Raw genomic sequence first — 19,653 nt, 5'->3', positions numbered from 1 at the left:
ATAAATTAAAATATTTATAACATATATAGATTTAAAATAAACATAAATGCATCAAACTTTATAGTTTTAACATATAGTGCAACCTGATTGTATACTCTTATTTCATGAATAATATAATGAACACTTAATATAATTCAACTAATCCAAATATATTAGTTTTGGATTTTCTACTTAAACATTCTTAATCTGTATAATTTTAGAAGTGTAATGTTTGTAAAAAAAATATCATAGTTGAATTCCAAGAGGATTTATGAACATCTAAGATCTTCATCATTTCTTAGAGAACTGAAATCAGTAATGAAATAAGGAAAGTTTTCTTGACCATAAAGATCTTGCAGATTGAACAAGCAGAACAGTGTTTTCTTATTCAGCCCTGAATGTTGCTCCCCAGATTTGAAAATATTTGAAAACTTTTAAATATCTTTCTATATTTTGTAAAGATGATGAACATTTCTAAGTTTAAAATTCCCCCATAAAAAATGTTTCCTGTCTAGAACGGTAACTCCTCCTCCTTGATCACCACATTCTGCCTCCACCCCTACTAGCATATTGAATTCTCAATCCCATTTAAGCACGGTGCTTTTTTGTTTAGTTTTAAAGCAATGTGCTGCTCTGTATTTTACCTGACAGAGACTTCAATGTCTTTGAAAGAAGAAATATTCTGAAGATAATATCTTACCACTTACTCATTTAGAAATGTCATCTCATGGTCGTTTAATCAATGACCACGACATAGATACAACCCTAGTCATTGAACAGAACCTTAGCATACTGATAAGGAACAATGTCTATATGATATAGTAAGTAGAATCATATCTGTATCAGTGATGATATACTACAAAACTCACTTGGGTACTTTTAATGTATAATCTCAGAATGTGTGAGAGTAACATCTAATAATTCATATTTATTTTCTGCAAAAAGTTACAGAACTATTCGGTAAAGATTCGAGTCTTTTTTCTTCATCCACTGTCTACCATTTTTGTTTTAGATTTAGTAAAAAAAAAATAAAAAAAAAAACTTATTTGAGACAATCAATTGCTTGAATTTATACAGAAAATACATAGGTACAACAGGTACAATAGGTATATTGTCTTGTATGTTTCCTGAGGAGACTGAGAAGAGGGTATAGCTAAATGAGTTAGGGGTTTGATTTTAAGGGATCTGACTGGGATATACAAAGTAAACGACTTCAGTTAATAAATAATAATGTAAGGCTGTGGTAAACATAGTTCCTATCTCCATCGCCTCCAATATAAAAAGGCACACCATCCACAGTTATTTCTTGGCACTCACATGATATCTGTAGGGTAGTAGGTTATGTATCCTTAGAACATTTACCAAAAATGAACAAACCTCTTATGGCCACATGTTCATGAAGTCCAATTTTCATATATTATATTTCATTCCATATGAAACTCAACTATGGGTCACCCAGAAACTGCTACCGCTATAATTAATGAGTAAACTCTACATTGACTGCCAATTTCCTTATAAAAAAAAAAAAGTAGTCAGAATATAAATCCCTAAATTGGGACAGATTTTACAGATTTTAGGTCACTTGTTCGAAGTGACTTAAAAGACATAATTGGAACCAAAACTAGGTGATTCAATCCTTGCCCAGTGGGTATTTCATAGCACTTTGACTATGATCACAGTTTTAGAAAGTTTGGACCATATGCTCCTGTCAGATCATTCTTTTTTTTATGAATGATGATGACCAAAAGTTCCCAAATTCAACCCTACAGAGAAACTCAGCAGTGCCTTCTCTGTGAAGGGCTCGTATTTGTGGAACCTCAGCTGCGGGAGTTGGGCAGAAGTGCGATTCACTGTTATCCAGTCAGTTCTCAAGATGTCTCTTTAGATTGTCATTTTACTGATGGTACCGTGTTGCCGCTGCTTTGCATCAAGCATGTTAATTACTTGAGTCTGGAGTTTTGAATTTGTACCCTAAAGTGATTTTTAGCTGAAGAGTTGTTTTGCTTTGTTTAAATCAGTCAGATTAAAGAGAGAGAAAAAAATTACTAAGTGAAAGCTCACAAGTATAATAAAAGAATGGCAACCAGAGAAATAGCAAGTTTCAAACTTATCCAAAAAATAAATAGAATAATCCAGCTTCTTTGTGCTTTTCTATTAGAGACTTCCACTACTCTGTGATATTCCATCCCAAATTTAAAAATCTCTAAAACCAGCCTTCACTAATCCTCTGCTAGGGTCATTAAAGACTTTATAACATGTATAAAATAATTACAATCTTTGAAATTATAAATCTCATTGTAAACTTATTTTTTAATGTAAATTTCCTCTTAAAAGACCACATAGTATAAGACAATGAGCACTCAAGCCCCTGAAATGCTAAAATAAAATTTAAAAATTGCTGACAATAACATGATCTTCTTTAAGATTACAGTGTCCATTTATCATAGTGACTTCACAGTTTTCATTTCTCTCTTATTTGTACTCTAATTAGCAATTCATGTGAGTACTAATGAATGTTGCTAAACTAAATTTTAACAATTTCTATTAGACTTTCCTATAAAATGTGACATATCTCAAGAAATAACAACTGTATTACTCCATCATCTCAAAAAACCTGTATTAGCATTTCTGCAGATTTATGGTTAATAATTGTACTTGTGTATCTCTGTTCCATAACCAACAAGCATACATGCATACATTTATACTTTCACACACAGAGCAATACTGGATTTTTTTAAAGATTTGCCAACTGCTAATAGTTTTTACCAGTTTATAAATATTTAATTAAGTCTAGTCACACTCACTTTCACCTGCTTTCCAATGACTTTTTTCTTCTTCTAAGACATGTCATATAACCAACATGGTAAATAGCATGATACCTTTTTAGAATGATTTTCATAGAAATAACCAGAAAAAAAATCTACAAGGCAAGTAAAATTCTACAACCTTCTATGATAATCAGAGCCAAATGCCATTCAAGTAATTCTATTTTGCTCTGCCATTTCTCCTGTTCCAATATTTTCACCTATAAGTTGAAGTTACAGCAAATTCTAAAGAGTTCTTATCTGTATGATGACTTCTTAATTTGATATTGATTAATGTTTAGTAACCACTCTGTATGTGTCTGGTGCAGAAGGAAGAACATTTTTGTTCTATGAACTTTTAATGCATTATTTTATTTAATGTTCACAACATCCCTTTGAAATAGGTACTATTATCACTCACCTTTTAGTAGATGAGGAAACAATGACATGGGAGCAGCAGAGAAAGAATCAGAGACCATGCTTGATCCCTTAATTACAAGGCTGCTTCTATTGAACACCATTTTGACAGTATCAGAGAGCCAAATAAAGCATTTGTATTCGCAATTTAAGAAAACTTATGGTTAAGTGTGGAACAAAATGGGAACACTGAAAAGTGATACTCCTGTAGTATGTGTTTGGGGGAAAAGCTATGTTTTCATTTTCACTTCCCCAGCATAATACTCTTCCTATCTCTGAGTTTGGGCCTATATTCAGGCAACTCTTTTGAAAGGCAAATTTGCTGGAGGATGCCTTCATTCATGCATACACTTACACGCCTTTACTATTCACGTCTTGAGCCAATTTTGCAGAGCTGGGAAAGATGAAACTCCAGGTAGGGAAGAAACAGAAGTCACATGATTTTCTTTCTCCCATTCTCTCTGTGTCCCATTTTCCCATGAATGTTTAGTTCTATAATCTACATTTTGAATTTATTGTAGAAAATGAAACAAATTCTTTTGTTATCTGCTTTAGATTTACCAAACTCTACCTTTTGTTTTAGAAATTGTTCTTCTGTTGTTAATGCTCCATGTTTATATATTTTGATATGATGTCACTTTAGTAACAATACCATCACTTCTATTGAAGCTGATATCCATTTTTTAAAAGACTGAGGGTATAGTATATATGAAACTACTTAAATGGTTGCCAGCAATAGTGTTAAATAGTGGTAAATAACAGAAGAGTCTTATTATTAATCCCCCTATGTAGTCTTTTTGATTTGGGGCTTTTTAGAGCAAATGCTAAAGAAAAACTTTCAAATGTGGACAAAAGGAAAATTAATAGGAGGGATGAAAAGTGTGGAGGACTTACCACAGGCGATGAGATGTTAATGTATTCACAATAAGCTGTAAGCTACACTTCTTATCAAATTTAAAATATGCATACAAATACCCAGGCTCTTTAGAACTAGAGGGTCATGGTTTCCAGCACAGTAGGGAAGATAGGAAAAGACAGCGGAGGGAAGGAACAGTCTCTCACACAAAAGAGAAAAAAAAATAAAAAGAAGAGATGGGGAATTTCAGATATAATAGCTATTAGAAGTGATTTGGGTCTACAATGTGAGTCTACTTGCCAGAAAGCAGAGAACAGAGGCATGATCATAGACTTCCAGAAGCTCCCAGTCCAGAGCTATTCCCTATTTCCTTAATAAAAATCTGATTGAGACAAAAGTGTATTCTTAACTCTGTATATGGCAAATATGTATTTTCAAACAAAATAACCATAAAATCTTTGAAGTGCCCTTTAAAATTAATTTAATTCTTCTTCATGAAATAAACTAAAGAATCCTTATGTCTATAGGCTGAAAAATTTCAAAACAGATGTCAAATAACCTTCATTTTGCAACAACAACCTTCTATGAATCTGACATCTAGTTATTTCAGTTAACATCATGTATAAAACTCGGAAACTCAGAAATTATGCATCCAAAGAATGGAATACTAATTCATGACAGCATGTTGAAAAGAGCAGATGAGAACAATACACCACAACAGTACCTAAATTGACCAAATGAGACTGCATACGTTACTGTCTTTCATGACAACAGAAACCTACTGACTGACAATTTACATCTGGTTTGCTCCCTTATTCTGCAAATCACAAAAATGGGTTGCTGTAGCAACTGTCACATGCAATTTAGCTGGCTGGGGGAAAAACACCCTTAGAGTACTTCCTAAGACACAAATACAGTATGTATTTTTATTGTTCCTCCCACCCTAAGAGAACAAATCTCCTGACAGGTCTATTTTCTCATAGCTTTAAAAATGGGCTTGCTCTCTGTTGTTTGCATTTATATTATATGTACTACCAATTTATGCAAATGGTAAAAAGAAAAAATCCATTAAAATATAAAAGAAATAGATACAGATTGCCTGAGTCACATGAATGTGATAGGGCCATTGTCTTTTATAGCATTCCCACTTTTTATCATTGACAGCTCTTTTAACTGGTTTAACTCCACTGATGTCTGTATCAAATCTATGCATGACACTCCCAAGAATACACAACACCTCAATTCTTAATGTGCCAGCAAGAGCAAGCTTATTTTTCTGGATCAGAAATAAGACCAAGTACAAATAATAGTTAATTTTCTTAGAAACGTATTTGTAATCTCACAGTAATATATCACATAGCCTGTTTCCAAGGATACAACAGAGGACCTTAGAACATATAATAGTGACATTGGTGCACTTTGGACAGACAAATCAACACCTCCATGTTAAATAAAACAATGCTCATCCTTTACCTACTTACTTCTCAACTGAGACCTAAGAGAAGAGGCGAAGTATCTGGAACATTTAAAGCCCCGAATGTGGAACAAGTAGAGCTCAAGTCATTGTTCTCCTTATTTAATAGCAAGTTTGACAACTTTTCAAACTCTACAGATACTGGTCTGATGTGGGAAGGTCAATTTTTTTGAATAAGCTTAACTATCAGCCCCTGAAATAACAGAATCTTCTTCTCTCTGGAAGCTCATTGATTTTGAGAAACCCTAAGAAAAACAGTCCAATTAAAAACAAATATAATAAAAAACAGACGTATCTTCTTCCATCACCATTATTGCCACGTGGAAACCTCTCATGAACTTCTCACCACCCTAGGCTTTAGTGAAAGCCTCACTATTTTGAGGCGGAGATGCAAACAGGGCAAGAGTTGGTCAAATATGGCTGCTAAGAGATGCAAGGAACTTATAAATAACAGTAAGATAATGGGAATTAAAGTCTCTGTGTTTGAAAATACCGTGTATCTAGAATACAGATAAAAATTGTCCTTATAGATCTTGCAGGGAAAAGTACCTGACTATACCGTATAAGGCTTCTGCTGTACCATTTAATCATACCAAAAAAATGGAATCAACACACAAATAGATTTCTTTTCCACTATTCTCAATTTAAAAATAATTGGAGAAATTTGTGTTTTGTTTAGAAGAGTAAAGGAAAACATTCATTCAATAACACCACATAGAATCATTTGCTTAATAGCATTTCTAATATGTTATGCATTTATTCAGTCTACTTCTTTCTATATTAAAATGCAAAAACAATTACTCTAGATATAAATCCTAGAAAACAATCAAAGTTTCTATTAAATCAGAGAAGAGACATTTAAGCTGTGATGTGATTTGCAGATGCTTATGAATAGAAAATACTTAGAATTTTTCTCACTAGAATGGGGAAAAGATAGGTGGTAGAGATTCAGAAACTTCCCTCTTTACCCTTTCCCTCTGTCTCTCCTCCCCTCCCTTCTTCCTCTCTTTCCTCTCCCATATTTTCTTTCTTTTTAGATGGAACTTGAAGAAAAATTTTTATATGAAGTCTAATAATTTAAATTATATGGACATGTAAAAGTGCCCTATATTACAATGCCAGCCCTACAGTAGGTAGAAACTTTCTTTCAACATTCTGTTATATATAGTTTACATTCAACTGATCAGTCACTGGGGAATATGGGCAGTTTCAGCCTCCTAGCTCCTTTGTCTCTAAAAAAATATCTAGGTAGTTCTTTGCATACTTACATTAAAGCCATTTCTGCTCATTAAAAACTCAAAATAAGCATGTTGAAGAAAGGGTAATAGAACACGAAGCAATGAATAAAAAGATTCTGTTCATGTATAACAAGCATTCTGTATTTTTTCTTTATCTGAAAGGAATTTTAGAATCCACATGCTTTAATTGGGGCACTACTAAAGTAATAATCTCAAATATAAAATTCAATAGATGCATTTCATGCCCTGATTAAATGTTAAGGCCACAGATTTGTTATTTCAGATATAGTGAGTAATAATTTTGTCGGCTAATAATGAACTCCCAAAGATTTATTTGCAACATTTGACTGTCCATTTCAAAGCTCTGGGTCATGTTGTCATATTTCCAGTCCTGCAGATAGTATTATAGAATCTAGCATACAAAGCTTAAACTTTTAGGTAAAGTTTACTATTTTCATATGTGCTGCATAGACTTTGAGTTCTTCTGCTGAAATTATGCAGCAAAAATATTTCCTGGTCTCAATTTACAGCAGAGCTTGTCTTGATTTGCATCAACTTTTCCTTAACAGAGAACATATGACTTTCTTTACAATACTGCTGTTTTTTTGTTCCCCTGCTCCCCTTTAAAGTACACTGTCTTCTGTAAGTGTCACTTTGGGATGCAGATTCTTAACCCCAGTCTAGATTTGAGACACAAACCTCACAGACTATTGATGTGATGATAACCTTCCATTTGATCACTATTAGGTGGCCACAAGCACCGCCTGGCCTGAAGCCACACCAAACCCATTTTCCAGAGGACTTTTCTCAGTTCTTAACACTCAATTATATTAATATTTATTGTTGCTCTTTTTGTTGTTGTAAAGCTTTCTACATTAATTCTGAAAGTTTGTGGCACTTCCGGTCATTAAGAATATATTGCAACTGAAATTACATGGTTTTCTATGTTCTCCAAATACAAATGCCACACATTTTAAGAATATAATCTGTATATCTTATACCCTCACTAAGCTATGCTATTGCTAGAGATATAATTTATAAAAATCAATTAAAACCATATCTTAAGTTAAAAAATATATTAAAAAAACATACATATATCTCCATTAGTTTCCTCACAACAGATTTATTCAAGATATTATGAGAATAGACATTGGTTTAGGACTTTTGTGATTCTTTTTAAACAATCACAGATTTAACTATACCTTTCTAAACATACTCATATTTTCAAGTGGGTTTTGTTACAGTTTTATAATCACCTGAATTAAAAAAAAAACATTTATTTTTCAGTTTGGCAAGTTTATATCATCACTCAATAGTTCATGCATACAAATATGAGTCAATTCAGCATTCACCAGCAAAGCAAAGGTCACAAATAAGTGCCTTGATATCAAATTTTTTTTTAATTTCTAAAAGATAGAAATTTACAATTAAAAGCAACTGATATTCATTCATTCATTCAATAGATATTTATTGAACTACAATGCAAGGCAATATTCTAGTTAGGCACTGGAGATATATATCTCTGAACAAAACAGGAAACAACTTTAATAAAGCTAACATTCTCGTGGAGGTGATGGGAAGTAAGCAATAAACAGAAAGCAAATGATTTCTAGCAGTCTATAAAGAAAACAACATGGTGAGAGTGACTTTAGGGGGTATTTTAATAAGGTGGTCCATAAATAAGGTACTACCAAGTAGAAGAATTAAACACCAAGTTAAAGAACAGACATCTAAAATGTGTAAAATATTTTCAGTACAATTTAACATGTTCATTGCCAGCTATATGATAAACCATTAACTTTTCTTCCATAATTAAGTGTTTTTTTCCAAGTCAGGTTTCCAAGGTTTCCGGGAGGCACATCTCACACAAGAGCATGATAACACAATCATCATGTTTACGAACTGCAAAAGCATCTTAATTTTTAAAAGAAAGTATCATTTAATTTCATTATGCAAAGAAGACAAGTCAGCACTGTGTATGCCTATACAGTGAGTAAGACAGAGGACTAGACCTGAAGGTGTTTCATTAACAACTGGTAAGGGGGCAATCAAGTACATTTGCATCTATAACACAAAGCTTTATGCCACAGAGCTCACAGGAAGAGGCCTGAAATGGAGTCACGGATCTGGGATAGAGCTCAGGAGACATCACTGATATGCCCCTTCAACTTTGACCACCTCATTAAATCTGAGTTATCACCTGTAAAGTGGGTATAACTGCACATGCTGACAGGATTATTAGGGGAATCAAATAAGGCCATACATGAAAAATGATCCGAATTTTTACATTGTAGCACACTATAACTGTGACTACTATTGCTGTTTTTATTGTTTGTTGCTATTGTTATATGATGGAAAACTGAAGTTAATGGAAAAGGCCCTTAAATAGAGTTTAGGATCTGAACTATACTAAAATATGCAAAGATAAGTAAAGCATCAAAGATCCTATCTGTTCATAAACATTAGACACAAAGACATCATTATGGAAAATGATATTCTTTTTCAAATCTTTGTTTTTCCATACAATTGATAGAAATCAGTCATTAAAGAAAACCTCAAAACCAATATTTTTCAAGTTCATATTTTTCATTATCCTGACATGATTTAATTATTCTTCTCATATATTTAGAATAGCCTTTATTCACTGAAATAATACCTTATCTTCCAAGAAAATATAAACAATACCAGGAATGATCACAAATATAGATTATATCTGACTAACTAGTGTCATGAATTATAATTAACAGATATCATGAAAAAGTTTTATTCCTTTTTCAGTTTGGATGTTGAGCTCCAAGTCCATAATGGTTTAATGTAAACTTTACTACATGACTGTCTTGAAGAAAACATATAAAAACATAAGTATAAATATAAAGTATATAAGTATAGAATACAACCTAAAGTTCAAAGAAAGTTTATCCATATATTAATGTTGAGTAATTCTTGATTGAGCAATGTGAAATATTCTGCAACAGACATTACAGGTAAATTAAATAAATTTCCTTCATGAAATAATTTTCTTTTGGCATACTGGAACAGTAATGTTAGGTGAATGGCCCAGATCAAATTTAAAGGATTCCAGATCTTGAATCAGTAACTGCGAAGGGAAAACTTCTTCTAATAACTCAGACCCAATAATCAAACACTATTTATTTTATCCATAAAAACGTATTAAATCCTAGCCTGGGAAGCTGCTATAACATAATATAAAGCCTTTTGCTTTTCTGAGTCTAAACTGATAGACTGAAACATAATCCTAAATTATCTGGAGTTTATCTACTAAGAAATTTTCTCAAATAGGTGATTTGTCACTTAGCTTTCACCTAATCCATATATGAGATGAACACCAGGCTTCTAAGAGTGAAATGAATGCAAATTTATAACCTTGTTTTGAAAGAACTCTTTTTCTCCATTAAGATTTAGAACTCCCTTTGGTGCTCTAGTCATGTACAACCTAGCAAAAAGACGCTTAAATGGGCATATTGCCCATGCTCTTCATGGGTAGCAGGTGTAAAAAAGAAAAAAAAAAAAAAGGTAATGTTAGCAAGGGCCTATATTGCCCATTAACACATTAAAATTTGGTAGGTATCACAAATTATACTGCTTTCCATTCCAAAAAAAAAAAAAAAAAGGCCCATTAGTATTATTACTCCCCCACCTTAACTTTAACTCTCTCTATTCAACACATAAGGCAAAATGTATTTCATTTTTTATGCCACTCTTTTGGCACTCCTATTTCCCAAATGTTCACAACCTGATACAGACTAGCCCTTAAATGGTACAGTGACCAAATATTTTAAATACATTAAAGTAGAAATCACCATAAAGTCTATTATAAATAGAAATGTGAATCAACTCATGTCCCCCTGTGTCAATAGTAATTTTAAATAAATTCAAAGGGGCTTTAGACAACCAAATTTTACAATGTCATCTACTTAAGGTAGTCCTACATAATTAACTTAAAGTAAAAAGCTATTTTGAGGCTTCTATAAAGTTAGTGACCACATTCCAGCCTGCGTGACAAAAGGACACCTTCTCTCTGAAGAAAAAAGAAACATGCCTTTAAGTTAGGTGACAGGAAAAAGGAAATGCAAAACGTTATTTATTATATTCTTTTTGAGATGGAGTCTCACTCTGTTGTCCAGACTGGAGTACTAGTGGCACAATTTTAGCTCACTGCAACCTCCACTTCCTGGGTTCAAGCGACTCTCCTGTCTGAGCCTCCTGAGTAGCTGTGTTTGCAGGAGTATGCCACCACACTCGGCTATTTTTTGTACTTAGTAGAGACAGGGTATTGTTAGCAGAGATGGGGTTTCATCATATTGGCTGGTCTCAAATCCCCAGCCTCAGTTAATCTGACTGCCTTAGCCTCTCAAAGTGCTGGTATTACAGGTATGAGCCACCACGCCAAGCCCTGGAAATGCAAAACTTTAACCTACATATAGTGCCTTTTATTTTCACACATGAAATAAATAACAAAGCTTCCCTGACCTGGCTTGTATCAAAAACATTACCTCTGTGTGTCACTTCATATTTCAGAGTGCCACCAAGTCATCTCACATTAATCATTTACACATGTGTTAGGGAAAGAGCTCATGTCCCGTACAGTGATGAATTTCCAATCACAAAAAGACACACAAACATGCACACGGCCATAAATACGGCCTCCATGCCTTGGTTGAAACTCAAAGCCATAACTCCAGAAGCTTTTTCAAGCTTACAGTGGAATGTTTATTGTTTTTCTATTTTTAAAACTTTTTTGTATCCCCTGGACACAAATATAACAATGTTGTTTTAAGCAGATTGTCAAGAACATACGCAGGAAACAAACCATAGAGCATGAGGGAAATCTGACACACTTTTGAAAAGAAAATAGACAATTCCATGCTTATTATAAGGAGCTAACAATACAGACCACATCCCTATTATCATTTCCCTTAGGTATAGTAACAGAAAAGCACCATCCATCTCTGAACTCATGGCAGGTATCAGGCGTACCCATGGCACATCTGAAAATGTGGTACTATAATTTAGTTTCTTGTCTATTTGATTTGAAAAAATTCTTTCAAACTGAAGGAGCTCATTTTATTTACTTTGCTTTCAACATATGTTTTATCTTCCCAATTCTTAGTAAAAATATAAACCTTGATATTTGAGTTGTTTTGTTTAATAGCAGTGAGAACTAATATTTTATTATACACAGAACAATGAACTATCCAGAAACCTTCCACTCTGAGTTCCTTCAGAAGAATGTTCCTCTCCAAAATATAATTTTGACATTTCTGTAATAATATTGTAACTAAAATATTCTTCATTCCCTATCTATACTACGTCATTGGACTCTTGTCCACAGGATTCCTTATCTTCTTTACAAACCAATGACTTTGTTTTGTCAAACTGAGTTAATCAAGGAATACAAATGAGACAAAAACCTTTTTACTGCCATCCTTTTACAGCATATCTGTGCTTCAAAAACCATCCCTCCTGAGACTGATAAAAGCATTTACTTGTGGCAATCAATATAGATCTTTTTTTTTTTTTTGTATACATGTCTATCGCGTCCTCCCATGTAAAAGGCCCTAGAGAGCAGTGCTTGCAAGATCAGAAAGCATAAGGCAGCATACTCGTGTCTGTTCATAGAATCAACTCTAGCTGAAACCACTTCATTTATTTCTTTTTTAACTATACCAGGGAGATGGACAGTCTTCATGTGACTTAAAGAATAAAGACTTCAAAGACAGGATATTTGGCTATCTTCCAATAAAAAAAATGACTTAAAAATTGTTTAAATTATCTGAATAGTAACCCCAAATGTTTTCATCTCAGATGCAGGATAACTGAAAGTGAGTCTATATGAGACACACATTTCCCAAACCATTGTACTGCAAGGCACAATATAAGTCTTTCTCCCGTTATTCAAGCAGGAGAATCTCCAAATCCAGCTGGAAATTCCTTTGAAGATAAAAGGATGGCATCATTTACCAATCATACCACTGCACTAGCTTCTCAAATAAACTGGAACTAAAGATAAGAATGAGCTTTAAGAGACCAAAGCTGTCAAGAGAATAAGGAAAGCATATTTGGGCAGACTTTTCCTCTCAATTTATGTGAAATGTGTAAAATACAAATTAAGGCCTAATTAAATCCCTCAAAATATCTATTGATAGAAATAAAAATTAGACAAAATGGGAAAACTTAATGCATAAATTTAGTCAATCACATTCCAAGTTTTCTAAACAGAATTGAAGTATCTCAGTGTACACATGCACGCAAATCTACACACACACATTTTGCCAGGAAAACAATGATTTCTCTTATAAGCATATATAAATTACTTCTGACACACATTTTAAAAATTCTTCAAATTTTTCATGAATTTGTACAGCTCCTAAGAATCTTTCTGTAGACTATTTCTGATGCTAGTGAAATTAGCAGCATGTCTATCTCTATGCCATAGTTTGACAGACATATAAAACATGACTAAACATAAAATCCTAAAAATATCATAAAATCCCTGAGTAAATCCTGTCAGTTTCTGTCCAAGTACATTATATTAAGTTTGCACAAAGAAATATATTGGCCAGGCGCAGTGGCTCACGCCTCTAATTACAGCACTTTGGGATGTCAAGGCAGGCAGATCATGAGGTCAGGAGTTCGAGACCAGCCTGACCAACATGGTGAAACCTCATCTCTAGTAAAAATACAAAAATTAGTCAGCCATGGGTATGGGCACCTGTAATCCCAGCTACTCAGGAGGCTGCGGTAGGAGAATCATTTGAACCTGGGAAGCAGAGGTTGCAGTGAGTTGAGATCACGCCATTGCATCCAGCCTGGGTAATAGGATGAGACACCGTCTCAAAAAAAAAAAAAAAAGAAAGAAAGAAAAGAAATATGTCAAAACCATTTGAGAGTACTTAAGGTTACTACAAAAACTAAATAATAATATACCTTGAAGGTAATTTTTATTTTTAGAAATGAAGTCACTAAAGGTCATGAGGTCTCCTACCTCCTGGGTCTGCCTACTTTTACAATACCCTGCTGTTAAAGTGCTGGTAATGTAACAGAGAGGCATCACCCAAATAGAGATCTCTAGTTTAATTATACCTGAAGCAAATCTTCCATCACTATTTCTCAACTTGGAAAACAAGATGATTATACTTCAATCTAAGATGAGTGAATATTAAGTCTAATGAATAAATAAGTGCTTTTCCCCAGAGAGACCTACGCTTGGGACAATATAAATGCTAAATAACAAGGTAATGATAAAAGAGAAGTTAAAAAAGCAAATCAGGCAATCAAAAGTCACTGGCTCTCAAACAATATTGAATAATGTACTGTTATGCCATATTGTAAATTAGAATTCCCCAATACATGGAGTGATGCTTGTAGGAAAAAATATAAGCATCAATGGACAAGTTAAGGTTTAAAAATATCATTTGTTTTACTAATCATATATAAAAATCAACTTCACAAATAATTCTATTAATGAAGTGCTCAATTAAGCAAAATCAATAATTAAAAATAACTATAAATCAGAATTCGTTTCATAATAAAAAATGACACTATCATGACAAGCTGGTAATTTATGAGTATACAGAGAAATGACTACCCCAATATGAAATACTCCTGTGATTAAGATTTCATTTCCTTCTCTATAAAATTATTGAGAGATTTATGCACTATAAACTACCATTTCTAAAGTATAACTGTACTATAACTAGATTCCACAAATCTGATGTATTAGAGTGACATATTTGCAATTATTTTTATTTGTATTGTTTATTTTTATATATTTATATATTTTTTAGACAGAGTTTTACTCTATTGCTCAGGCTGGAGTGCAGCTGATACAATCTCAGCTCACTGCAGCCACCGCCTCCCAGGTTCAAGCGATTCTAATGCCTGAGCCTCCCAAGTAGCTGGGACTAGAGACAGACATGCACCACCACACCCAGTTGATTTTTGTATTTTTACTAGAGACTGGGTTTCACTATGTTGGCCAGGCTGGTCTAAAACTCCTGGCCTCAGGTGATCCACCCGCCTCAGCCTCCCAAAGTGCTGGGATTATAGGCATGAGCCACTGCACCTGCCCAGAATTATTTTTTAAAGAAAACTATCCCCATATAGCACAAGCCTCAAATTCTAAAAACAAAAGAAGAAAAAAGATAAAACATTCAAGATTCTCGCAAATCTGCCCAAAGCATATTTTGAGACTCGGGAGACAGAATTGTGCTATTTAAGTTACTACTGGTTGCTCTGAGAGAACTTTGTCGCAAGGCCTATACTGTCATTAAAGGACTCATCTGAGCCCTACCTATATCATGAACTATGGAAGCAGCACATGACTTGTTTATGATCTGCATTGATACTTGCTGGGTTAAAATAAAAGGTCTGAAATACAACAAGGACATAAAATAATATCAAATTGTCCCTCCTTTAAAAAAAATCGATAGCTATTCCTATAATAATAATGAGATATCTGCCAGTTTGAAAATCTCAAAATATCAGATTTGAAAATCTGAAAATACCAGAATCCACTCTAAAAGATAATATCCCTGAAATATATGGGTATACATGACATACATTTTACTACATAAATTCCAAACAATAGTGAAAATAATGTTTCTCTAATAAACAGATTTCTTTTTAAAGGCAACTCCATACAAAACCTCCACAATTTTACAGGACTTTAACAATCAACTTGAAAACAACAGTGAAAATTTAGTGCACATTTTGCGAGAAACTAAGATTCAGAGAGCAATGTGATTACTCTCACACAGCAAAACTAGGCTTAGAAAATAGTTTTTATTTTATTCCTTCCACAACACTCAACTGCATTACAAATTTTGTCTGAGTAAACTTTATTATCAAAGGAAGAGAAACACCCAACAATAATAATAAAAAAGGCAGTGTGCCCACACAGGTGGAGGAAACACATTTCTGAAAAGATACCATGATGAGTGGTGCTATTTTAAAAATAAACATTTGAGAGGAAGTAAACTTAGTGGGTAAGACTAAGCTTTAGAGGTTAAAATGCAAGAATGTGAATTCACGTCTCAATTTAGAACAACTTTGCTCTGACCGAGGCAATGTGCTTCCTACCTGTTAGTTAGTCTTAATTTAATGACTAAAATGATTCCTACTTTGTGTACTACTGTGTAGATGAAAACTTAAAATAGAAATAATGGCAAATAACTAATTTGATAGCCTTTAAAATTCCTATGACTAAAATTCACTGATCCTAATTTACTAATGGCACAGGACTACAGTATTGAAAATAAACTTGTAATCAATTAAAAAACACAAAGGTTAAATTCAGATAAGTGAGTTTATACACATTCAATTGTTAGACATCTTTGGGAAAAATCTTTGCTGTTCACAGAACAGTATCACGTAAGTTTGGAATCTGAAAGAATCTTACAGCTCATGCAACTAAATTTCTAAATTACAGAGATTAATAATCTGAGGTACAAGAAAGTGAATATCCTGTCCCCAGTTACAAAATCATCTAGTAAACCTGGCCCACATTTCTTAATGCAAAACAAATTTTCTTTACTTGTAAAGAAAGACAATTTCTCATTAACATCAATTTTTAAGGATACCATTCATTAAACTGTTTCAAATAATTTTCCATTTCCTGAAAGGTGGCATATAAATTCAAATAATTAGTTTTGAAAAACTGGAAAAGAAGTATTTCCTAAGGAAAATACAACAGTCTTTTATAGGGATGCATTTAGTATAATTCAACAATGCCTTTGAGATATGGAACCTTCAATTAGAACTCAAGAAAGACCGAGTCTTACAACAAGGGAATATAAAGTCAGATAATGGGAGAATAGAATTTAAGTTATTTATACAAATGAACGTAGCTAGCAATTTGCTATAGAAGAAAAGGAAAAACTGTGTTTTAATGTAGCCATGGCAATTCTTTCTTCACCAATTTTTCCACTTAAGTATCAAAATGTTTCTCTTCCTCAGACTCTGTAGACTTTATAATACACATAATGAGTTACAAAGAAGAACGCACACTAAAACTCACCTAAAAGACAGTCGATTTTAAATCTTCTTATCCATGTTTCCTCACTATAACCCAGATAATTTTGTAGAAGTATCATAAAAGACCACAGAACATTCATGTTGCTCCTTTTGGAGGAACAGAATTAGGCATCCCAAACTTTGTCATCTGCAGAGCACTGCACATACTTTATTGTAAATCAAATCCACTGTGCATCACTGTCCTTACCTTTTTTACTCTTTCGATAACTGAAAACTTGGTGAGCAAATATTTTATCTTATGTATTGCTGACTTTCCAGTGTCTATGATAATGCCTGCCAAAAAGCAGATGCTGGATCAGTATTTCATAAACGAAAAACAGATAAAGACACTGAAGAATGAAGATCTCTTTACTAAGAAAAAGTAGCTTTATCCATAAAAGCTTCCACATATAATTATACCAAGAAACAACTTATATTTATTTTCATATTAAAGAAATCTCAAATTATAAGTGTCCACAGGAATTGGATATATAAGATATGAGAATTCTTACAATTGTTTAATTTTAATTGCCTAAACTAGGTTGGGAATTCTCACAATTTTTTTTACTTTAATGGTCTAAACTAGGTTTTAATCCCACCCCATTATTTATTTATTGTGTGATATCAGGCAGATGGGTCTCAATAATCTTACACTAAAAAATGGAGATTAAAGTACCTCACCAACTTGTTTCACAGGTTTATTAACATTAAGTTAATAATAAGAAAAGGCTTTGAAAACCGTAAAGCACTAAGCAAATACTATTATTACTGACTTACCATCCTGCAAATAACCCAACTGAATAGCATATTAGTGAAATATCATAATCATTTCCATAGACATAAGAAAAAGACAGTATTATGCTAAAGAAAAGATAAATGTCTATATTCTCTTTTGTGTTTCCCATGCTATTTCTTCCTACAGACCAGGAGTAACAACATTTGAATTTGCTCACCACTATAAACACTCTCATTTTCAAAAGCTTTCAGAATAAATCTAACTCACAATATGGTTGCAGAAAGCACATGGCTATGTAAATGATGAAATAAGATAACACTTTCTAATTTAACACAAATACAAATTTTAAGACACCAGAATAATTTTTTTAAAAAAAAGTGACATTTTATTAAGACTCCCCCAGAAAGAATGCTTCATCTTTAACATTTCCGAACCTCTAGTTAACTTAAGGATATAGGTACCTCTGTGCTCTGCTTGAGAAAGTAAATGTATCCAATTAAAAATTTACAGAAGTAATGGGTTCTCCATTCTCAGCTGAGCGATTTACAGAAACACACAGAAATGGAATTGGACTTTGTACCAAGGCTTTTCCTTCATTCTGGACATAAAAGGGCAATAGATTTCTACTTTAGATCTATTCGGAGAGGTATATGCTCCCAATGAGCATGCATATGGAATTGTAAACATCTGTTTATTTCTGTTTCCCCTCCAGAATGAAAGTTTACTAAAGAAATCAACCATATGTAAGTCATCTTTTTTCCCTCTAGCTCTTAACACAATAATTGGCATGTAGAAAGTGCTCAATAAATGTTGACTGGATAAATTAAAGAATAAAGTACATAGATTAACTTTTCTCTTAAAGTCTAATATTCTTTTGTATCAGCTTGAATTTTAATCTCTGGATTTTAGTAACATATGTAACACAAATTCGATGTTAGTAAATACTTATAGGCATTAAAGAAGATAGATTTATTGAAAATAGAAATTAAGCAGATTGAATTGCTTAACATGTAAAAGAATGCAAACATGATTCTATTAATTAATGAAATTCATTTATCAGTTCACTCAAGACATTTCTTGGACATATACTACATTATAATGATCATGCCCAGAAGACGGGGATGTGAAGCCAGGCAAGTTCTCATGCTCTCAAGGAGGTTAGTGCCTGGTGAAGGAAAGAATCAAGGAAATGCTAGACAGAGGCAAGTGCTAGAGCCATGGGACCACTGTGGAGGCGCAGCTATGTACATCTGGAGGGAGGGGTTATATCAAAGTCTTGTAGGAAAGACTTTCCAGAGGGGAGATTCTTCAACTGAGGTTTGAAAAGGCAGTAAAAAAGTATTTAAACCAAAGAAAGAAGTATTTCAGGCAGAGTAATGCAACCATAGCTCTCTCTTTCTCTCAATAGAGAGAAAGTCGCTTTCAGGAAGATGGCAGACGGTGAGGTACACATAGAGAAAAAGAAGGATGCCACATACCAAATTTGCAATTTGGTGTTGGAACTGTTTATATTTCAAAGACATTGGTATCCATTTAAAAGAAAAATATCTAGGTCTTTTGTGTTACTAACTGTATTAGTCCATTCTAATGCTGCTAATAAAGACATATCCCAGACTGAATAATTTACAAAGAAAAACAGGTTTAATGGACTCACAGCTTCCTGTGGCTGAGGAGGCCTCACAATCATGGTAGATGGCAAAAGGTACGTCTTACATGGAGGCAGGCAAGGGAAAATGAGAATCAAGCAAACAGGGTTTCCCCTGTAAAACCATCAGATCTCATGAGACTTACTTCACTACCACAAGCATGGGGGAAACTGCCCCCATTATTTAATTATCTCCCACCAGGTCCCTCCCACAATAAATGGAAATTTTCAGAGCTATAATTCAAGATGAGATTTAGGTGGGCACACAGCCAAACTGTATCACTGATGTAATAAAGTTATTTTTTCATTGTTAGCCAGTAATGGAAGGTAAGCTATTCTCAGGGAAAAAGGAAACAGCCAAATGTTAATCTTCTAAGCTTTAGTTAAGAATGATAACATACAGGTACATCTACAGCAAATTAAACTTAATCTTGTCTGAAAACTGCAAAACTCAAGTCACTTTATGCAA

General features: G+C 33.4%; 2 protein-coding genes and 1 pseudogene across 9 annotated transcripts in view; 1 reads left to right on the top strand and 2 right to left on the bottom strand.

Annotated features, from left to right (window-relative positions):
* IMMP2L (inner mitochondrial membrane peptidase subunit 2) overlaps positions 1-19,653 on the bottom strand; it is a 923,127-nt gene that overhangs the window by 452,152 nt on the left and 451,322 nt on the right. The window lies entirely within an intron of this gene.
* LRRN3 (leucine rich repeat neuronal 3) overlaps positions 1-19,653 on the top strand; it is a 32,968-nt gene that overhangs the window by 9,693 nt on the left and 3,622 nt on the right. The window contains exon 3 of one of the 4 annotated variants that reach the window (XM_074379212.1): positions 18,252-18,282. The exons of 2 other annotated variants lie outside the window; for them this stretch is intronic. The gene's annotated coding sequence lies outside the window, so the exon portion shown is untranslated. Of the gene's footprint in view, positions 1-139; positions 18,283-19,653 lie in introns of those variants that run through there. One more of the 4 variants, XM_074379213.1, reaches the window with a different exon arrangement.
* On the bottom strand, positions 8,598-8,682 carry LOC120365520 (small nucleolar RNA U13; annotated as a pseudogene).

The sequence above is a fragment of the Saimiri boliviensis genome, chromosome 10, assembly GCF_048565385.1.
Source record: "Saimiri boliviensis isolate mSaiBol1 chromosome 10, mSaiBol1.pri, whole genome shotgun sequence".
In the NCBI taxonomy this organism is placed as follows: domain Eukaryota; kingdom Metazoa; phylum Chordata; class Mammalia; order Primates; family Cebidae; genus Saimiri; species Saimiri boliviensis.
The sequence above is the reverse complement of the archived record's forward strand: the minus strand, read 5'-3'. Positions and strand labels throughout refer to the sequence as shown.